This window comes from Rhinopithecus roxellana, chromosome 4, assembly GCF_007565055.1.
Source record: "Rhinopithecus roxellana isolate Shanxi Qingling chromosome 4, ASM756505v1, whole genome shotgun sequence".
Lineage (NCBI taxonomy): Eukaryota > Metazoa > Chordata > Mammalia > Primates > Cercopithecidae > Rhinopithecus > Rhinopithecus roxellana.
In genome coordinates this window covers 149609099-149628089 of record NC_044552.1, presented here as the reverse complement: position 1 = coordinate 149628089, position 18991 = coordinate 149609099, and the positions used below count along the sequence as shown (strand labels likewise).

The 18991-nt window shown below is 45.9% G+C and overlaps 1 protein-coding gene across 1 annotated transcript in view; it reads left to right on the top strand.

Annotated features, from left to right (window-relative positions):
- Positions 1 to 18991, top strand: part of SMOC2 (SPARC related modular calcium binding 2) — a 217695-nt gene that overhangs the window by 128687 nt on the left and 70017 nt on the right. The gene's annotated exons all lie outside the window — the stretch shown is intronic.

Sequence of the window (18991 nt, the reverse complement as noted above, 5' to 3'; positions counted from 1 at the left end):
TAGCCGCAGGACCCTGGAGCCTCGTGGCCTGGGTCTGAAGCCGGGATGTCCCCTCCCTGCCCTAGCCTTAGTCAGGTTGCAGTTACTCAGATTTAGTTGTGCCGAGTGGTGAAGACTGGGTGAGGCCATGCTGGGCAGGTGCACACAGTCAGCCCTGTGTAGGTTGCCTCAGCTCTGCTCATTCAAACAGGTAAATACATAACACACAACCCTTATTCTCAAATAGCTCAAGTTTATGGTCTAATTCAGCAGCTCCCACACTTTTTTGATACAAAAATTCTTTTGTGTTGTTTCACCTCATCGAGGACCCCAAAAAGCTCTTCTAATCCTGGGCTACATCTACTGACATCAGTGAACATGTCTGCACTAAGCACATCGCTACCCAAGGCACGTCCAGTTGGGCAGCAGATGGTTGACGTTGCAGATCACCTAGGCTCACATGCTTCCAGAGTGCAAGGCCAGAGAACACCTTAGCAGTTTATAAAAGTGGTTCCGACCTCATGGATCTCCTGCGAGGACCTTAGGGAGCCCTGGGGGGTCCCTTCAGACCTCGCTCTGAGAATGGCTGGTCTAACAGCAGGAACACCCAATGGATGCATCACAGGCAATCGGCAGGCCTTGCTCCATGGAGCCCCCAACCACTAAGTGCAGCAGGATTCTCAGGCAATCCAAGTCCTTGGGGTGGAAGGAATGAGGGAAGGTTTCCTCGAGGAAGCAAGGCAGAAGTAAAGTAGAAGAAAGGTTTTCTGGCAATGTCATGATCTTGTTCAGGGATCACCCACAAGAGACTCATCCTTGATGTGAACACAGATCCCTAAATCTAGTTTACATGCTTAAATCAAGCACTTTGCTCCTCAGTCTCAAACATCTACACACAGGCATTTAGATATTTCCTCACAAACAAGCATGGGATTTCCTTTATACCTGGAGAAAGAAGGGCCCGTCTTGGAGATTTTCCCAGAAGAAGGAATCCCTGGAAGGTGAATTCCAGTCACCGAGTTTTGGGTGACACTTGCTGTTTTGAAATGGCCCTTTGCCTGTTGAAAAGTATGCACGTTTCAAAAACATCCTAAAACCAGAGTTCCACCAGGATGACTTATTCCATCTAAACACGCTCTCTCTTCTTATTTCTAAAAGACCCTGCTGGACCAGGATGACTTATTCCATCTAAACACATGCTGTCTTCTCATCTCTGTAAGACTCTGCTAGACCAAGACACCTTATTCCATCTGAACATGCTCTCTTCACATCTCTGTAAGACTCTGCTGGACCAGGACACCTTATTCCATCTAAACATGCTCTCTTCACATCTCTGTAAGACTTTGCTGGACCAGGATGCCAGTTCCATCTAAACATGTGCTCTCTTGTCTCATCTCTGTAAGACTTTGCTGGACCAGGATGACTTATTCCATCTAAACACGTGCTGTCTTCTCATCTCTGTAAGACTCTGCTGGACCAGGACACCTTATTCCATCTAAACATGCTCTCTTCACATCTCTGTAAGACTTTGCTGGACCAGGATGCCAGTTCCATCTAAACATGTGCTCTCTTGTCTCATCTCTGTAAGACTTTGCTGGACCAGGATGCCTTATTCCATCTAAACATGTGCTGTCTCTCTTCTCGTCTCTGTTAAGACTCTGCTGGCGCCTGAACTCTGACATGTTTGGTTCTTTTTCTTTGACTCAGTTACAGATGAGGGTTCTGGTTTCCATTGTGATGGTTATGTTGCATCCAGCAATCAGGCTGAAGGTAACTAGAAAATAGCAGAATCTCTCCACATGGCCGGTCTGTGTGGGAAATGCTCTATACACATGTCCCAGCCTTGCTAAGATCGCCAGTGGCTGCTTCTGGGTGACACGCACCCTCATCCTGGACTGGCTCTAATCTGGTCCTGCAGCCTCTCCCAGCAGCGATTCATTCACTCCTGTTTCATCTGCATGAGAGTCACGCACTTTTGGATCTGGTTTAGGGACAGGACCCTGCAGCACTGAGGGCAGCACATCGACAGAGCCCTGTTGAGACCCTGGAGGTGACGAGACAGCAATGCGTGGCACCTGGAGGTGGCCACTTGGATGTTCCCTGAGCTGAGTCCAGAACTGAGAGTTTGGCTTTGGAAGAGACCTGCCTTGATCACTACTGACCCCACTGAATCCATCTTTTTCTAAGTTTTGGGCTCCTGAAGAAAATGGAAGTAGCTTTGTTTGACTCTGGAGTTTGAACCCTTGGATTGCATTCTGCTTCTACCATAACTTGTTGCACAACCTTGGGGAAGTCACCTCACTCTCTTACATCTGTGTCCGCAGAGTTAAAACTCGGGTACACTGACACCTGCTTCACAGGGTCCTGGGATTCTGTGAGAACAATCACTGTGCATTTGCACATAGCTGCCCGTCTGCTGTGTGTAGCAGCTCCAGATGGCTGGAAGCTTGGCCACACCCTGCAATCTTCGGTGTCTTCTCCCCTCGTCTGTGAAGTGGGGGCGATGAGAGTCCTTTGCGAGCTGAGGGTCTAAGTAGGTAGCTCATGGAAAGTGACTGGCATCGTAGCTGGCACATCCTAAGCCTCAGGAAGTCTTAGCAATTATAGTTGAATGAGGTAGTGAATGGGAAGTGTTTGGAGCTTGAAAGTGCTGTCGCAATGTTATTTTTTCCTTTAAATTCCATTGAAGTAGGAGACAGGGGCAGACAGTCTCTGTCCTGTCTGCTGTCATTGAATTTGAGTTTTTTCATCTCTGAATAATTTCTTTGCAAGTCTAGCACATGCCCTGACCTTCCTTGCCCTTGGTGCAAAGGGGACCAGCCCTTGTTCGGGGCTGAAGGTCCCCAGGGCTTCATGTAGAGCAATAGTTTCTCCTAAGAACAAGCATGGCTTCATTCTGGGGTTTTCCGAGAAGAGAGAAGAATTCTCCCCACGGGTTGAATTCTCCCCACGGGTTGAGTTGTCTCTTGGGATTATCTAAAATACCAAATGGCAAAGACCTAACACAGCCGCTTTCTAATCTCATGTCATGAATTTGCCGAGTTCTGGCTCAGCAAAAATGCCTACTATGAAGAACTGGACGAGGGCGGTGGAGTCTGGGGCACGTCTGGGGCTTGTGGCATCTTTTCTTCCTTGGGATGAAGGTTAAGGATTTTCAAGTAGGGATCGCTGTGTGGCGGACTAAAATGCGGCATTCCTGCCTCTGATGCGTGCATCTCTCCTGACTGGCGTCCTGGGCCCTCAAGTCATTTATGTGCACCCTGGAGAATGGGACTAACGGCCCTAAGTGCCCACCACGGACAGGCTTCAATTCTTACAGTAATGCAACACGTAGAAGCTGTTATTCTCCTTCTACAGATGGGGAAACAGGCTTTAAAAAGGTCAACCTAAGAACACATGGTTAGTGAGAATTCAAACCGGGTGACCCTTATCCCCAAGTCACGTGTGTCTCTTTCCCCTCGGGGCAGGCAGTGGCATTGGGTTCCCAAGCATCTGTCGTTTTTATCAAAATGCTATTTTGATGTTTCCTTTTTCTTGTCTCAATTTTTTTCAGAGCCACTATTTTTTCTTTTGTCCACATGAAAAGTGAAGTGGAAAAACGTGGCCCCCTCTGACTATTGGCTTATGCGGCCTATCACAGTCTATTTTAAAGTAGGATTGTCAGTGTTGGTTTTATTTGTAATCAGCTGTATTAGATGAAGCCACTGGCCCTAAGGCAGCACTTTTGGAAAATGGAAACTGTTCTGATTGTTTTTGTAAGGCGTCCAAATATAAAATCAGGTGATTTTTATTAACTTCCTTTAAATAGAATCCGTGTCCGAATTCTACAGAATCTTACAGGAGAATAAAGTCACATTTCTGTAGTGCTTTCCTGGCATAGCTGTGTTTGCACCTGTCCTGAGGGGAGCTGGTGAGGATGTTATCATCACTGGTAACAAAGCATCAAGAAACTTCATGAGTAGCAACCAAGTTCCAGTCCTTGGAGGACATCACTCGGAGAGACTTGCTGTGGCCTTGATTGTGGTGGGTGGAGGTGGTCTTTGCAGCCCTGTGGATCAGGGTTGGGGACCCAGGGGCGAGGGGAGGGAGGCGATTGAAGAAATACTATAGAAACTTAGGCTAAACGAGGCCAAGGAGAGAATGGAGTCAGGGCCAACTTGGACTCCGGTTTTCAAAGCTTAGGTTGATGTGGTTGTCACTGGTAGAAAAATGTGGAAAGTTGGCCTTTCAACACAGGTAATCCCCCCCGCAAATGCTGAGGACACCGGGGAGGATACAGAGAGAGGTAGGAGGTTTGGGTGGAGGCAAATGGGACTTGGGAGGCATTCCCATCAGGGGCCCTGAGATGCGTTCTGAGATGGTCTGTCTTTGTCACGCTTAAGACGCAGTTTTCCCTCCTCCACCAGAGCCTAGGAGTCATGTTTCAGAATGGAAATTAACTTACAGGTCTATGGTTACTTTATGTCTGAATTTGTTGCTATGGCAAATACATGTGAAAAGAAAGAAATCAGAACAGACACCTGTGGTCATTACTTTCTCTCCAAAGATACTGGATCCATACATTGTATCCAAACCCTGTTTTTTAGAACATACATTTGAGTATGAGCTTCCCATAGTATCTAATTTTCCTTTTCATGGGTGTTCCTGGAGAGGGCCTGGTCCTCAGACGCCAAGGCTGGGAGAGGCAGGGGTGCCGTATTTGGGACGGAGGGCGTCTGTCACTAGTGTGAGTGTGAACTCGCATGCAGCCTTTCCTGGCTCTGTGATCTTGAGGAAGATAGCAACTTTTTCTGAGCCTCAGCTTTCTCACTGATAAAACACAGGTGTTGGTTTGTTTCTTTGTTTTCTTTTGAGACAGGTTCTCACTCTGTCACCCAGGCTGGAGTGCAGTGGCACAATCACGACTCACTGGAGCCTCGACATCCCAGGCTCAAGTGATCCTCCCATCTCAGCCTCCTGAGTAGCTGGAACTGCAGGCACAAATCACCACATTTTTTTTTTTTTTTAATTTTTCATAGTGATGAGGTCTTAGTTTGTTGCCCAGGCTGGTCTCAAATTCCTGGGCTTAAGTGATCCTCCTACCTCAGCCTCCCAAAGTGTGGGCAAGCCACGATGTCTGGCCTAAAACACCATTTTAATGCATAATTTTAAAACACAATGTTAATGCTCTGTTGTTATGAGGATTAAATGAGAGTGCACAGAGCACGTACAGTGCATGTAACTGTGATGGCAGGCATCTTGTATTTAATAAGTAAAAGTGAGTTTTCAAGTATTCCCTGGGAGTTAAAGTATGCAGTATGTGTGTTGGTGAGTTAGGCTTTTCCGTCTTTTACTGTCATGTAGATATCTCATTGTTCTAGTCATCAGTGAATGCCTGTCATAGGCACAACCTTAGCATCTGAATCCCCCTTTGTTTTTATACCAAAAGTAAACATACGAAAAATTTTATTCCAACAGAAGTGTAAGTTTCAAGGTCTCCTTCCCCCTGCCCCGCGCCCACACCTGGTCTGCCCTGTCTAGCAAATCAAATACTAAAGGGGCACTTTTTAAATTTTATATTTTACTTTCTTTGATCATCTTATTTAAATGTTGTATAATTAAAAAGAGAACCACAAAATTTCCGTGACTGATGAAGATAACACATGTAAAAATTAAGTAAAATCAATTCTAAAAAAAAAAAAAGAAAACCCCCATGGGGACATCTGTGGCAGGTGGAAATGTGTGCCTGGCATGGATATTATCTGGAAACTTGTTAGACAAGAGGACACAGGAGCTTCGCCCAGACCCGCTGGCCAGGGACCTGCAGCCAAGCGTCTGCCACCTGCAGCTTCAGAAGCCCCCGGACGGGTCTGACACTGACGTTTGAGAGTTGCTGCCCTAGTCACGTTCCTGCTGGGCGCATTTCTTGCTGTCACTGAGTTTTGGGCAATGCTATCATTGCACAATTATTAACAGATGAATATCAATCGTTACCTATTAATAGTTACCAGGAGTCTGAAATTCACTTTTGATAAGAATGGGAGAACAATTATTGATGTCAGATGTACCTGTGGACACACGAGCTCAAGCTGATATTTAGGCAGGATGGGTGATGTGAATGATTCCATTGAAAAGCCACAGACCTGCTTGGGACCCCACTGCCTCCCTGCAGTCCCTCCCCTCCCTTCCTCACCGACCGGGGCTGTGTGCAGGTGTCCTTCCCACACGTGGGGCCTGCACTCAGCCGCCTTCACCGCTGGCTCCAGCGTCTCCTTCAGCGTCAGCTCTGAAGTCTCCTCTGTGCAGAGGCCTTCTCTGACCCCCCTTTCCGAGATGTCCTGCCCCACCGTCCCCCAAATCGTCCGCATTAGCTTGTCTGCTTGCTTCGTGGAGTTCTTCCGAGATTATCTGGGCCATTTGCCGGTTTCCTGGTTTCTTCATTCCATCTCAAGCTCCAAGCTGGAGACTTTCTCCATCAACACAGCACCAGGTTCCAGGCACAGAGCGGGAGCTAAACCCATGGTTATTTTGTTGTAGGGATGTCATGGATTGGTTTTGGGGGTAACTTCTCTATGTCACAGCTCTGCAGTCTCAGGCTGAATCTGTGGTTATTGTTGAAGGGATCCCATGGATTGGTTTTGGGGGTAACTTCTTTATGTCACAGCCCTGGAGTCTCAGGCGATCCTGCTAACAGCAAGTGTAGCCGGAGATGTGTGAGACTGTTACTAGCTCTCCCCACTTTGTTGTGAATGGGTGAGTGGGTGTGTGAGCACTGAGCCTTCCTCAGTCCCAAGGGTCCCAGGACAGCGTCTGAGAGCTCATGGGCTCTTGGGGGCACCGCTGGGCAGGAGAGGATTAAAGGTAGCAAAGGAGGCCGAGGGAGTGGCAGTGCCCGAAATGCAGGCTGGGGTGGGGCAGAGCTGGAGAGAGTAAGCAGGAAACCAGACATGTGACTGGAACACAGCCACCTCCGCCACCGAGAGGCGCAGGCTCCCACCACCTGGGAGGAGTGCGTCGCACGGTGTTTTCACCTGTTTGGAGCACACCCAACCTGCCGGGAACTCGGATTAGTAACATTCAGAAGACTCGGCTCAAACGAACCGACACGCACAGGGAAGACCCAGGGACCGAGGGTCTTTCCTGACAGTGGCCTTGCCCCTCCCGGTTTTTATCTTTCTTGAACCCACTTTTTTCACATGGACACTGTGGCGCCCTCTCACCGCTGCCACCCACAATCTCCGCCTCCTTCAGGACTCTCGCCAGCCCCGTCCAGGCTCCGGCCTCCGTCACCTTTGCAGAGGCTGCCCAGTCACAGCTGAAGTCAGTGATTCTGAACCGTTTTGAACAGGAGGAGCCATGCTACTTACTTAGGAAAAGTTACCGTTGCTTGCTTTTTGTCAGTTCAAAAGTAATTCATGCTAGCCGTAGAAAATTCGAAAAATACAGGTAGAAGGAAGAAACCTAAATAACCTGCATCCAGACGGAGCAGCTGAGGTGGAGTCACTGCCAGTGTGGACTGAGGAGTCTGTGCCTGGCTCAGCCCTGCCCTGCCTCACCCCTTCCCCGCTCCACTGGGCTCAGCCCTGCCCTGCCTCACCCCTTCCCCGCTCCACTGGGCTCAGCCCTGCCCTGCCTCACCCCTTCCCCGCTCTACTGGGCTCAGCCCTGCCCTTCCTCGCCCCTTCCCCACCCTCCTGGGCTCAGCCCTGCCCTGCCTCACCCCTTCTCGGGTCCACTGGGCTCAGCCCTGCCCTGCCCTGCCCCGCCCCACCCCTTCCCCTCTTCACTGGGCTCAGCCCTGCCCTACCTCACTCCTCCAATGGCTGTTGTATTGGAAGCTGTTCCTTCACAGCAGATAAACAGACAATGTCTGTGTATTGGGTGTTTACTTCTTAGGCATCTGCTGGCCTGTAGGCTCTGCTGGGGGCTCCAGGCTGCAGGGGTCTGGGTTTGCCCCCTGTCTCTCATCTTCCTTGCACTTATCAGTAAACTGGGGGTGTTCCTCTCATGGCAGCAACAGAGGCACATAAAAGCCAGGCCTCACACACAAGCAAATGGGACACAAAAGCCAGGCCTCGCACACAAGCAAATTTGGAGCCCCCCTTGCCTGTTGCTCCCCAACCTCCTGCTGGCCATGTTAAGTTCACAGGCTCGGCCCAAAGTCTCAGGGAGGGAAGAGCACCCAGCCCCTCTATGGGAGCGCTGCAGAGACCCTGGTGATACAGAGAGAGTGGCCAGTACTGCTGTCTCTTCTTCCTGGAATAAGGGCGTCATTGTCCTGAGTGGGACAAGCTGAAGAAGGGAGGAAGGCAGAGGAGGGCGGGGGAGGGCGGGGGAGGGTGGAGGAGGGTGGAGGAGGGCAGGGGCCCTGCAGCCACTCTGTCAGGGGTGAGGCTGTACACAGACGAGGAAACCAAGCATTTCCAAAACTTCCAGGCTGTGGGTGCCACAGTCATCAGGACTTGGCAGAGGCCATCAGAGGTAAACAAACACTAGTGCCTGCACGTCAGAGCAGCACAGCAGCAGGCCGGCAAAAAGTGGGGAGCCGGGCCGGCCAATAGTAGCAAGACTTGGGGCGGGCCGAGGAAATGGAAGCAGGTGATTAAGAAGTTCACCAAGGAAGCTGAGATGAGAGAGAGAACCACAGATGGCCGTGCAGGGTTGCAGGTGTTACAGTCGGCTGGGCGTGAAGACCTCCCGTGAGACAGTTGCGGACTGGACTCACACCGGTAGGAATCTGAGTTCTTCCAACATGGGACCTAAACGGAATTGAGACGTTCTGGTGGGTTTATTCACACTTTCTAATGAAAACCTCCTCTTGCCAATAAAGTCAGCACTTCAAGGCCCACAAGTGTTCTTATAAAGTTATAAACGAAACTTGCATAGATAAAGCCAAACTTGGCCAGAGTTGGGAATGCTCAACTCCTGTGGTTTAAATCACATTAGTGGTAAGAGGTCTCTGTTTAGTCAAGTGTACACTAGTGGAACACCAGGTCCTCTTAAAAAAGAAAAGAAAAAGCGTTCATTAAATGCAATTTTCTGGGAAGTGGACTATGTACTTTTGCCTATCATTGAGTCTGAGATACTCTTCATTTTTAAGACATACCAAACAGGCAAAAAATATGTTGCCAATTAAAATGTGAGCAATATTTTCTCATCTCTTAGCATTCCTGTTTTGTGCTTACTAGGAGCACGTTTTAAGGCTTACTTAGGCATGGATGTTGTTTATGGGGAGCATCTATGGAGAGTGAGATGCACAGATGGCCGTGCACAGTGGGAGGAGCTTTACCCAGTTCTGGTACCCAGGAAACCTGTGCACCTGTCAAGTTAGACAGCACTTCCATCTCAGGACAGCCCCCCAGAGCCACTTCCAGTCGATGTCCCCTCACTCTTGGAAGCAACTGCTCTTTTGATTCCAATCTCCATACATTACTTAAAGACAAACAAAACAAACAAAAAACAAACAAAAACAAAAAGGTATCCCTCCATCGCCCAGGCTGGAGTGCAGTGGTGTGATCACGGCTCACTGCAGCCTTGACGGCTCCAGTGATCCTCCCGTCTCAGCCTCCAGAGTAGCTGGAACTACAGCTACTAGGTGCCACCATGCACGCCTAATTTTTCTATTTTTTGGGTCATGGGGTTTTGCCATGTTGCCTGGGCTGGTCTTGAACTCGTGGGCTCAAATGATCCTCCTGCCTCAGCCTCCCAAAGTGCTGGGATTAGAGGTGTGAGCTGCTGTGCCCGGCCTACATTCCTTTTGTCTGTTCTAGAGTTTCATGTACATGGATTCAAGCATAAGTACCCCTTTGTTTCTGTCTTTTTTCGATCCAGTGATGGTTTTGAGCTTCATTCTCACTGCGTGCGTTACCCCTTCATTCTCTGCAATTTACATGCATGATTGTAGACTGTGTACGGATACCACAGCTTGTTCTGCATTTCCCAATTCGTGGATATTTTGTGTTTTTCTCTTTAGGTTGGGGCTACTACAAATAAAGATACCAGGTGCTAGTGATTGTACTAGTCATTTGTGAGTGCATGTTTTAATTACACTGGGGGTAAATACGTAACAGTAGGTTTCAGAGTAGCCTCAGCATTTCACACTCTGTGGCTTACCTTTTCATTTCTTCATGGTCTCTTTTGGTCAGTGTCAGTTCTAAATTTTAATGAAGTCCACTTTTTTTTTTCTTTTGTGCTTCGTGCTTTCTGCATCTGCCCTAGAGATCTTTGTCTAACCGAGTATCTCAATAATAGTCTCCATATTTTCTTTTAGAGTCTTTATATGTTTAGGTTTTATGTTTAGATCTCTAATTTATCTCAAATAAATTTGTGTGTATGGTGAGTTAGGCTTTTCCATCTTTAACTGTCATGTGGATATCTCATTGTTCTAGAACTATTCGTTGAGAAGGCTTTCCCTTCTTACTGAATTGTTTTAGTGCCTCATCAAATATCGATTGAACATATACATATATTTACATACATTACAAAAGTATATACTTTTTATTTAATTATAAACTTTATAAACTTATAAACTTTTTATTATTTTCCACTCATCTACTTAGCTATCCTTTTTCCACTAACATCTGGTCTAGATTACTGGCTTTATAATGATTTTTCAAGTATGGTAATATTAGTCCCCCAACATTATTCTTTCAGAAGAAGCTTTGAATATATTAGGTCCTTCGCATTTTCCTATACATTTTAGAACCATAATGTCAGTTTCTATTATAGAACTTCCTAGGATTTTGATAGGAATTATGTGGGATCCACTAATCAAATTGGGGGTAATTAAAGTATTTCTGAGTCTGCTCATCCATTAACATGGTACATCTCTTTATTTATTGAGGTGTTCATTTTTTCAGCAATGCTTTTAGTTTTCCATGTATTGTACATCTTTGATAAAATTATTTCTAAGCACTTTTATGTTTTTGATATTATAACAAATCACATTTAATTTTTTAAATTTTCCAATTATTCATTAGCAGTATATAAAAATAGAAGTAGTTTTTGTAGGTTGACCTTGTATCTTGGGACTTTGTCATCTTCACATGTTAATTTTAGCAGCTTTTTCTTTGTAAATATAAAAAAGTAGTGAGATTATTACTAATCTAAAAGTGAAAGTGTTCAGTCTTTTGTCATTAAATATGATGTTAGCTGTAGACTCTTTAAAGTATGCTCTTTATCCGACAGAGAAGGCTTTTCTCTACACCTAGCCTACCGAGAGTTTTGCTATTTGATTAATGAAGTACTTAATAAAAATGAGCAACTAAATTTACTTGTCTAAAGACTGATAGTTTTGCTATAGCTGAAAACATTTGCATTTAGGGTATAATGCTATTGCAATGTCTAAAAGAATTGTTGGTTATGATTTGTAGTATTTTAAAAAGTCCCTTCAATTTTGCAAAATGCTTTATCTTTCTTTCTAAATACACTCATATATTCTTCCACTAACTCCTGCCCACCTTGTGAGGCAATTAGACAGGTTTGATACTGTTGTGAACCCAAAGTATCTGAGACAGGTCTCAGTCCATTTAGAAAGTTTATTTTGGCCGAGCTCAGTGGCTCACGCCTGTAATCCCAGCACTTTGGAAGGCTGAGGTGGGTGGATCACGAAGTCAGGAGATCAAGATCATCCTGGCTAACACAGTGAAACCCCGTCTCGACTAAAAGTACAAAAAATTAGCTGGGCGTGGTGGTGAGTGCCTGTAGTCCCAGTTACTCAGGGGGCTGAGGCAGGAGAATGGTGTGAACCCGGGAGGAGGAGCTTTCAGTGAGCTGAGATCGTGCCACTGCACTCCAGCCTGAACGACAGAGCGAGACTCTGTCTCAAAATAAAAAAAAAATAAATAAATAAAAGAGAAAGAAAGTTTATTTTGCCAAGGGTGTGGATGTGCCCATGACATGGCCTCGGGAGGCCCTAACGACATGTGCCCAAGGTAGTCGGGGCACAGTTGGCTTCATACATGAGACATCAAATCGGTATGTGTAAGAGGTACATTGGTTTAGTCCAGAAAGGCAGGACAACTTCTTCAGTAGATATGAGACAAATGGTTGCATTCTTTTGAGTCTCCGATGAGCCTTTCACTGAATATACAATGTACATCTGAGAGGAGGATAGAGAAACAGTCACTTCTGCCTTAGTCTAGCTCAGTGAAGCAGTAGGGTGGAAGAAGCCGTCAGATCTTCATCTGTCTCAGGTGAGCTGCAGAGGGGTGACTGAGTTCTGTCTGTCCTTGCTTCACGGGAATTTCCTGCAGGCAAACGGTGAGGGAGGTCTTTTACCTTTGTAACCCTCTTATTCAGGAATAAACTGAGAGGCAGGTTTGCCGAACACAGTTCCTGGCTTGACTTCCCTTTGCTTTCATGACTTTAGGGTCTGGACATTTCCTTTCCTTTCACACAATCTTAGTCTGTTTGGACTGCCGTGACAAAATCCCTTCCGCTGGGTGGCTTATAAACAACAGAAATTCCTTCCTCACAGCTCTGGAGGCTGCAGGTCCAAGATCCAGACACTGGCAGATTTGGTGGTGGGGTGAGGGCTGGGGGTGATTCATGTTCTGGTTCGTAAGCAGTGTCCTCTTGTTTATGGTGAAGGGAACAAACCAGATCCCTGGAGCCCCCCGACCTTATTTTTTTTTTGAGACAAAGTCTCGCTCTGTCACCCAGGCTGGAATGCAGTGGCGTGATCTTGGCTCACTGCAGCCTCTGCCTCCAGGGTTCAAGCAATTCTCCTGTCTCAGCCTCCTGAGTAGCTGGGACTACAGGTGCATGCCACCACGCCTGGCTTTTTGTATTTTTACTAGAGACAGGGTTTCACCATATTTGTCAGGCTTATCTCGAACTCCTGACCTCAGGTGATCCACCCGCCTTGGCCTCCAAGGTGCTAGGACTACAGGCATGAGCCAGTGCACCCAGCCGGAGCCCCTTTTCTAAAGGCTCATCTCATTCCCAGCTGGAGCCTCTTTTCTAAAGGCTCATCTCATTCCTGAGGGCTCCAAGGCCGCACCTTCAAATGCCATCAGCTTGGGAGAAAAGATTTCAACACAGGAATTTTGAGGGGACACAAACATTTGACCAGTGCAGATTCTGTGTGACAGGTGACTCCCAGCATTTACATTACAGGATTGGAGCTGAGTGGCCAGGCTGGGGCTGAACTGAGACAACCTATTTCTTCTCCTCTTGTTTTATTTTCTCCATTTCGCACTGTGCAACCTGCCATATTTTTGGAATGACTACTACAGACTTAAATACAAACTCTTTGACTTTGAACATTAAATTTGCTTAACATAGAAGTAAACACTGGCTGGGTGTGGTGGCTCATGCCTGTAATCTCAGAACTTTGGGAGGTCAAGGGTGGATCACTTGAGGCCAGGAGTTCGAGACCAGCCTGGCCAACATGGTGAAACCTCATCTCTACTAAAAAATACAAAAAATTAGCTGGGCGTGGTGGTGTGTCCCTGCAGTCTCAGCTACTCTGAAGACTGAAGCAGGAGAATCACTTGAACCCGGGAGGTGGAAGTTGCAGTGAGCCAAGATCATGCCACTGCACTCCAGCCTGTGGACTTCGTCTCAAAAAAAAAAAAAAAAAAAAAAAAAAAAAAAAAAAAAAAGAGTAAATAAGAAGATGGGAGTAACAGAAAACAGCACCCACCAACCTAAACTAGACGTGAATTAATGTCACTATGATGTTCATTTCTTTAATAGTTAAGGCCCATTGGGGTAATGTGTGGGCACAATTTCAATACTTGTAATAATTCCTGAAGAATTCTTAAGGTGTTGGCTGATACTAAATAACAATGTTATATGCTTTTCTTTAAAAACAAGGTATGTCTGGGACAGCATTGTATTCCCAGAGCAGACTGGATGTGGAGAAAAGGGATTCAGAGTCCCTTGACAATAACAGCAATGACAACCAGTCAACCACGCAGCCGCCAGCAATGGGCTCAACAGCCGAAAACAAAACAGCAGCAGAGCTGTGTGGCACACTCAGGGCCAGGGGAGGCATCCAGGCCAGTGCACGGATAGCTCAGGGGGGACACGGAAAAGCTGGAACTGGGCAGAGGCAGCCTGCGGGTTCTGTCTCTGTGGCATTAGTTTAGGTGCAGTCGGCCTGGTTATGGTCAGGTGTGGCATTAGTTTAGGGGGCAGCCGGCCTGGTTATGGTCAGGTGTGGCATTAGTTTAGGGGGCAGCCGGCCTGGTGGTGGTCAGGTGTGGCATTAGTTTAGGGGGCAGCTGGCCTGGTGGTGGTCAGGTGTGGCATTAGTTTAGGTGCAGCCGGCCTGGTGGTGGTCAGGTGTGGCATTAGTTTAGGGGCAGCCGGCCTGGTTATGGTCAGGTGTGGCATTAGTTTAGGGGGCAGCCGGCCTGGTGGTGGTCAGGTGTGGCATTAGTTTAGGGGCAGCCGGCCTGGTTATGGTCAGGTGTGGCATTAGTTTAGGGGGCAGCCGGCCTGGTTATGGTCAGGTGTGGCCTGGTGGTGGTCAGGTGTGGCCTGGTGGTGGTCAGATCGACACTTTCAAGTACTCTGGTTTTCAAGAGCTTCACGGGATCCTGTGCCTGCTGGAAGTTGAGCAATAACTCTCCAAATGTTAATGCAAAGCTCTTAAGGGTGTGAGCTTGCCAAAAAAACTTACATCGGCAGCATGCGATGTCTTGAAATATGGCCAAATATGGAGATTTCATTTTTAGAATGGATGTGATTTGTTCTTGCTCCCTATAAAAAAGTTTCAGGCGTCGTCATATTGAATCAAGTAGACTTCATTTAATGAGGTAATTATGTAAGAGTGTTTTTTAATGTTCATAAATGTCTGGCAGCCACTTATTATCATCTAAAAACTCCACTTGGTTGTCAGATTATTTGAACAAACTGTCAGACACATTATAAGTCACAAGCATCTAATGCTAGTTTGGGAAATGAACTCATATTTTTTTAATAGACCTTCTACCAACTTTACAAAGGTAGCGTTCTACAAATTTTAAAAAAAGTTGTTACGTGGTTATAAAACTTAAAATTTATAGAAGTAATTTGGAATGGGAATCATGTTTCTATAAAACTTAAAATATATAGAAGTGAAATTGAAATCATATTTCTATAAAAGTTAGAATTTATAGAAGTAAATTGGAATTGAAATCATGTTTCTATAAAACAACATTTATAGAAGTAAATTGGAATTGGAATCATGTTTCTAGCCTAATATTTAATGAGACAATATGCAGGAAGACTGTCTCCCATGTGCTAATTACTTTTCGGGAGTGTGTTCAGGATGAGGCCCACGGGCCTGCAGGCCGGGGATCTGAGCCTCAGACAGCAGTCAGGGCAGGGAGCACACAGGCAATGCTGGTGGAACTAGAAAAGCACAAACCACGCAATAGAACTAGCTATGAAAGAGAGCACCATGCAATCATATTTATACTACAGAATTATTACAGAACTTATACTGCAGAATTAATACATTTCCTTATGGGTTCTGAGTACCAGCAGGGTGTCACTGACTCTGTGGCAAGAGCAGAAACCTTCAGATTGAAGCAAAGTCAAAGCTTTGAGTGAGAGTGAACTTAACACACTAAATGGAAGGCTATTCTTTGGTTAAAAATGTGATTTGGGAGGATAATAAATTATACATATTCTATATTGTTCATATAATATATAATTAATATAACACTATAAGTAATATATATTATATATATGTATGTGTGTGCGTTAAAAGTCAGCCTCTTGAATGCCTTTGTATCGGAATTGCTTCTATTTATGTTTTTTTCTTTCAGATTATTTTTTCTTTATACATTAACTCCTCAACATTTATTATATGAGAAAATGATGTAGTTAAGGGCCTTCTGAATAGGAAAGAAAAGTGACCTGTTTTCATCTAATATATTAAAATGGAATATTGCAATAGGGATTTTGTAATCATTCATTATTACTTTTTTTTCCTGAATTATTTCCGGAATTTCTAGCTTTATTTTTCTCTATCCATGGTCGTTTTTGGAAGCTTCACCTGCTCCATCTAGAATCAAACATAACTTAATAGTAATATGATTAGTTGAAAACTTTAACTTTGGTTCCCTGCCCCCGCTTAAGAGAGCCAAGTGTCTCGACATTTCTGCCTCGGTGTAATGCACCCCGTAGTCCTTGTGTGGACCGGTGACTCCACCACGATCCTGGGAACAGCCTCTCCTTCCCTATTTCCCTGTCTCTACCCTTGCCATCCTGCTTCTCTCCATCTTCAGATTCACTGAGTTCCCTTTTTCCTGCACCGTTAATGCTTCCTAAGGCCTCAAGGGCATTTTTCTAGAGGATCGCTGAGCTCCTCCTCCTTGGGCTCCTTCCTGGAGTCACTGCCCCGTGCGCCTCCCAGGACGGAAATCTCCTGTGCTATAGTGACACAGGATCTGTCATGTGCGGATTCACCTCTCCTCCCTCCCTCTACCAGTGTCATTAAGTCCTTTATAGAATAAGGACTTGTTTCCTGCCAGAGAGAACCACCCCAGTCAGCTCTGCCTGCAGAACGCTGCATTCTGGGATGTCCCGGGGGGAGGTGACAGTCACCTGTGGAAATTATGTTCTGTGGCCTTCTCTTCCCAAGAGCCATCATCAGTTTGTTTAAAGATCTTCTGCCTCCATTGTGGCCCTTACTAAAAGAAAATGGAATTGCATTTCTCCAATGAGTTTGAATTTCCCTCATGGAGCCAGGTTTATCAGATAAAACTACATGGGTTAACAGCCTTCATCAACCACGATGTTTATATAAACAAACACGAGGTTTCTTCTGACTCTGCTATAATAGCTTTGATATTTTATATCATCCTCATCAAATTTTAAGAGGTTGATTTAATCCATCTTATTTTGCTTATGATAAGCTTTCAAACATCACATAAAATCCTCAAGAGAGACGTTTCAAGAATTTTCGAGAATGATTTCTATAGATGCAGCATGTCCCTGGATAGAGCACAGAAAGTGTCTCGTGTCTGGATCATCACACCATAAATTCTGTGCACTAATAAAATTTCTGAAGAAGTGCCACAGCAGTGCTGAGTTTCCAGGGTGCTGCTGGAGAGGCATGAACAGGCGTCACGTGAACACGGTGGTGCTGAGTTTCCAGAGTGCTGCTGGAGAGGCATGAACAGGCATCACGTGAACACGGCGGTGCTGAGTTTCCAGGGTGCTGCTGGAGAGGCATGAACAGGCATCACGTGAACACAGCGGTGCTGAGTTTCCAGGGTGCTGCTGGAGAGGCATGAACAGGTGCCATGCGAACACGGCGGTGCTGAGTTTCCAGGGTGCTGCTGGAGAGGCATGAACAGGTGCCAGGTGAACACAGCGGTGCTGAGTTTCCAGGGTACTGCTGGAGAGGCATGAACAGGTGCCAGGTGAACACAGCGGTGCTGAGTTTCCAGGGTGCTGCTGGAGAGGCATGAACAGGTGCCAGGTGAACACAGCGGTGCTGAGTTTCCAGGGTGCTGCTGGAGAGGCATGAACAGGTGCCAGGTGAACACAGCGGTGCTGAGTTTCCAGGGTGCTGCTGGAGAGGCAGTTCCCACCATCCTCAGTGGCTGCTCTCTGGAGACGCAGTTCCATTGAGTGATGCACCATGTGCTCTGAGGACTTCTGCAAAGCAACAACCTCCAGAAACATTTAGCGCAACCCCTGCTGTTTTCAGTTTCTTCCACGACCTAAAATAACTTACTGAGCAATTCAGAGAGAAATGCAAATCATTGTCCTTTTTATTTCTTACCAGTTTCCTTGTTATCATTGGGGCAAAAGCCTCTTTACTATAACCCAGAGGTGGGTTTTATTTATGCATCTGTGCATTTGCTGAGCAAAACCTGGAGCCCACAAAAAAGTACAGAACTTATAAGACAGAATCATATGAAATTTCAGTCATTGACAGATTTCTTTCTGCTTCTTCTCTTGTTCATTAAACGGATTTTGAGCACCTATTGTGAGATTTGAATGACCCGTGAGTTCTGAGCTTATTCAAAAAAATGTTGATCTGAGCAGACACGATGACTTCACTTTAATGTTTATCATCCTCTCTTTCAAGTGTCTGAGTACAGCGTATGAGATCACCAGGGGAAAGTAACTGTTAGTCACTTTGGAATAGAACTATAGGGGAGAGTCCAAAAGGTAACATTTGTTTTTACATTCTTGCAGTGAAGACACAAAACTTATATGCTTTTACAAAATCTAATAATAACATATATAGTCAGTAATGGACTAATCATAAAATTATGTATCTGATTATCCTCAGATGTTAAACAGAGTTGCTAGATATGCTAAAATCAGGGTGGTTTCCATTAATACCATCACAATTATTTATTATCTCAAAAGAAATGTATTGAGTGCCTGTTATAAGCCAGGCATCCTTTTAGCATTGGAAAAATAAAGCAATAGCTAACATTTGTGGAACTGTGTCAATATGCCACAATGCACCTATAATCGCTTTTAATCCCCAGAACAATCCTTTGTGCTGGGGCTGTGATATGGACTTACCACACCAGCTTTGGCGGTGCTGAGCAGCTCTTATCAGCTTCCTAATGTGTCCCACCTGTCTGATATCACCTTCAGGGTCATAAAAGCCCTATAAACTATACACTGTAGCTAATCAGCTTCAAAGCAGTCTTAAAGCACCCTTTGGGGAAAATCACTTCCAGTAGGAGAGATTCCTGAGGTCCCAGCCCGAGTTTCCTTCAGGCTGAGCAGAGAGGCTGCCCCTGCTGCTCCACCTGCGTGTTCCTGCTGCAGCCACCAATAGGTCACTTGGTCTTTCATTCCTAGATGCTCCCGCTCTTCCCCCAGGTGAGGGCCAGTCAGGAGGGGGTTGCCAGCACGCACTCATTCTCAGGTATTCCTGGCTTCTCTATTTCGGGCAGAAGATGGATGTCAGACATACATACCTAAACACAAGGAGAAACCGAGTTTAACAAAAAGAGACCAACCTTTGCACGTGGCAATGGGAGGTCCTAGAATTTCTGTCATTGTTTTATTTGCATGTGAGTGAGTTCGGTATTCACGTAGCATGATGCCTGGTTCACAG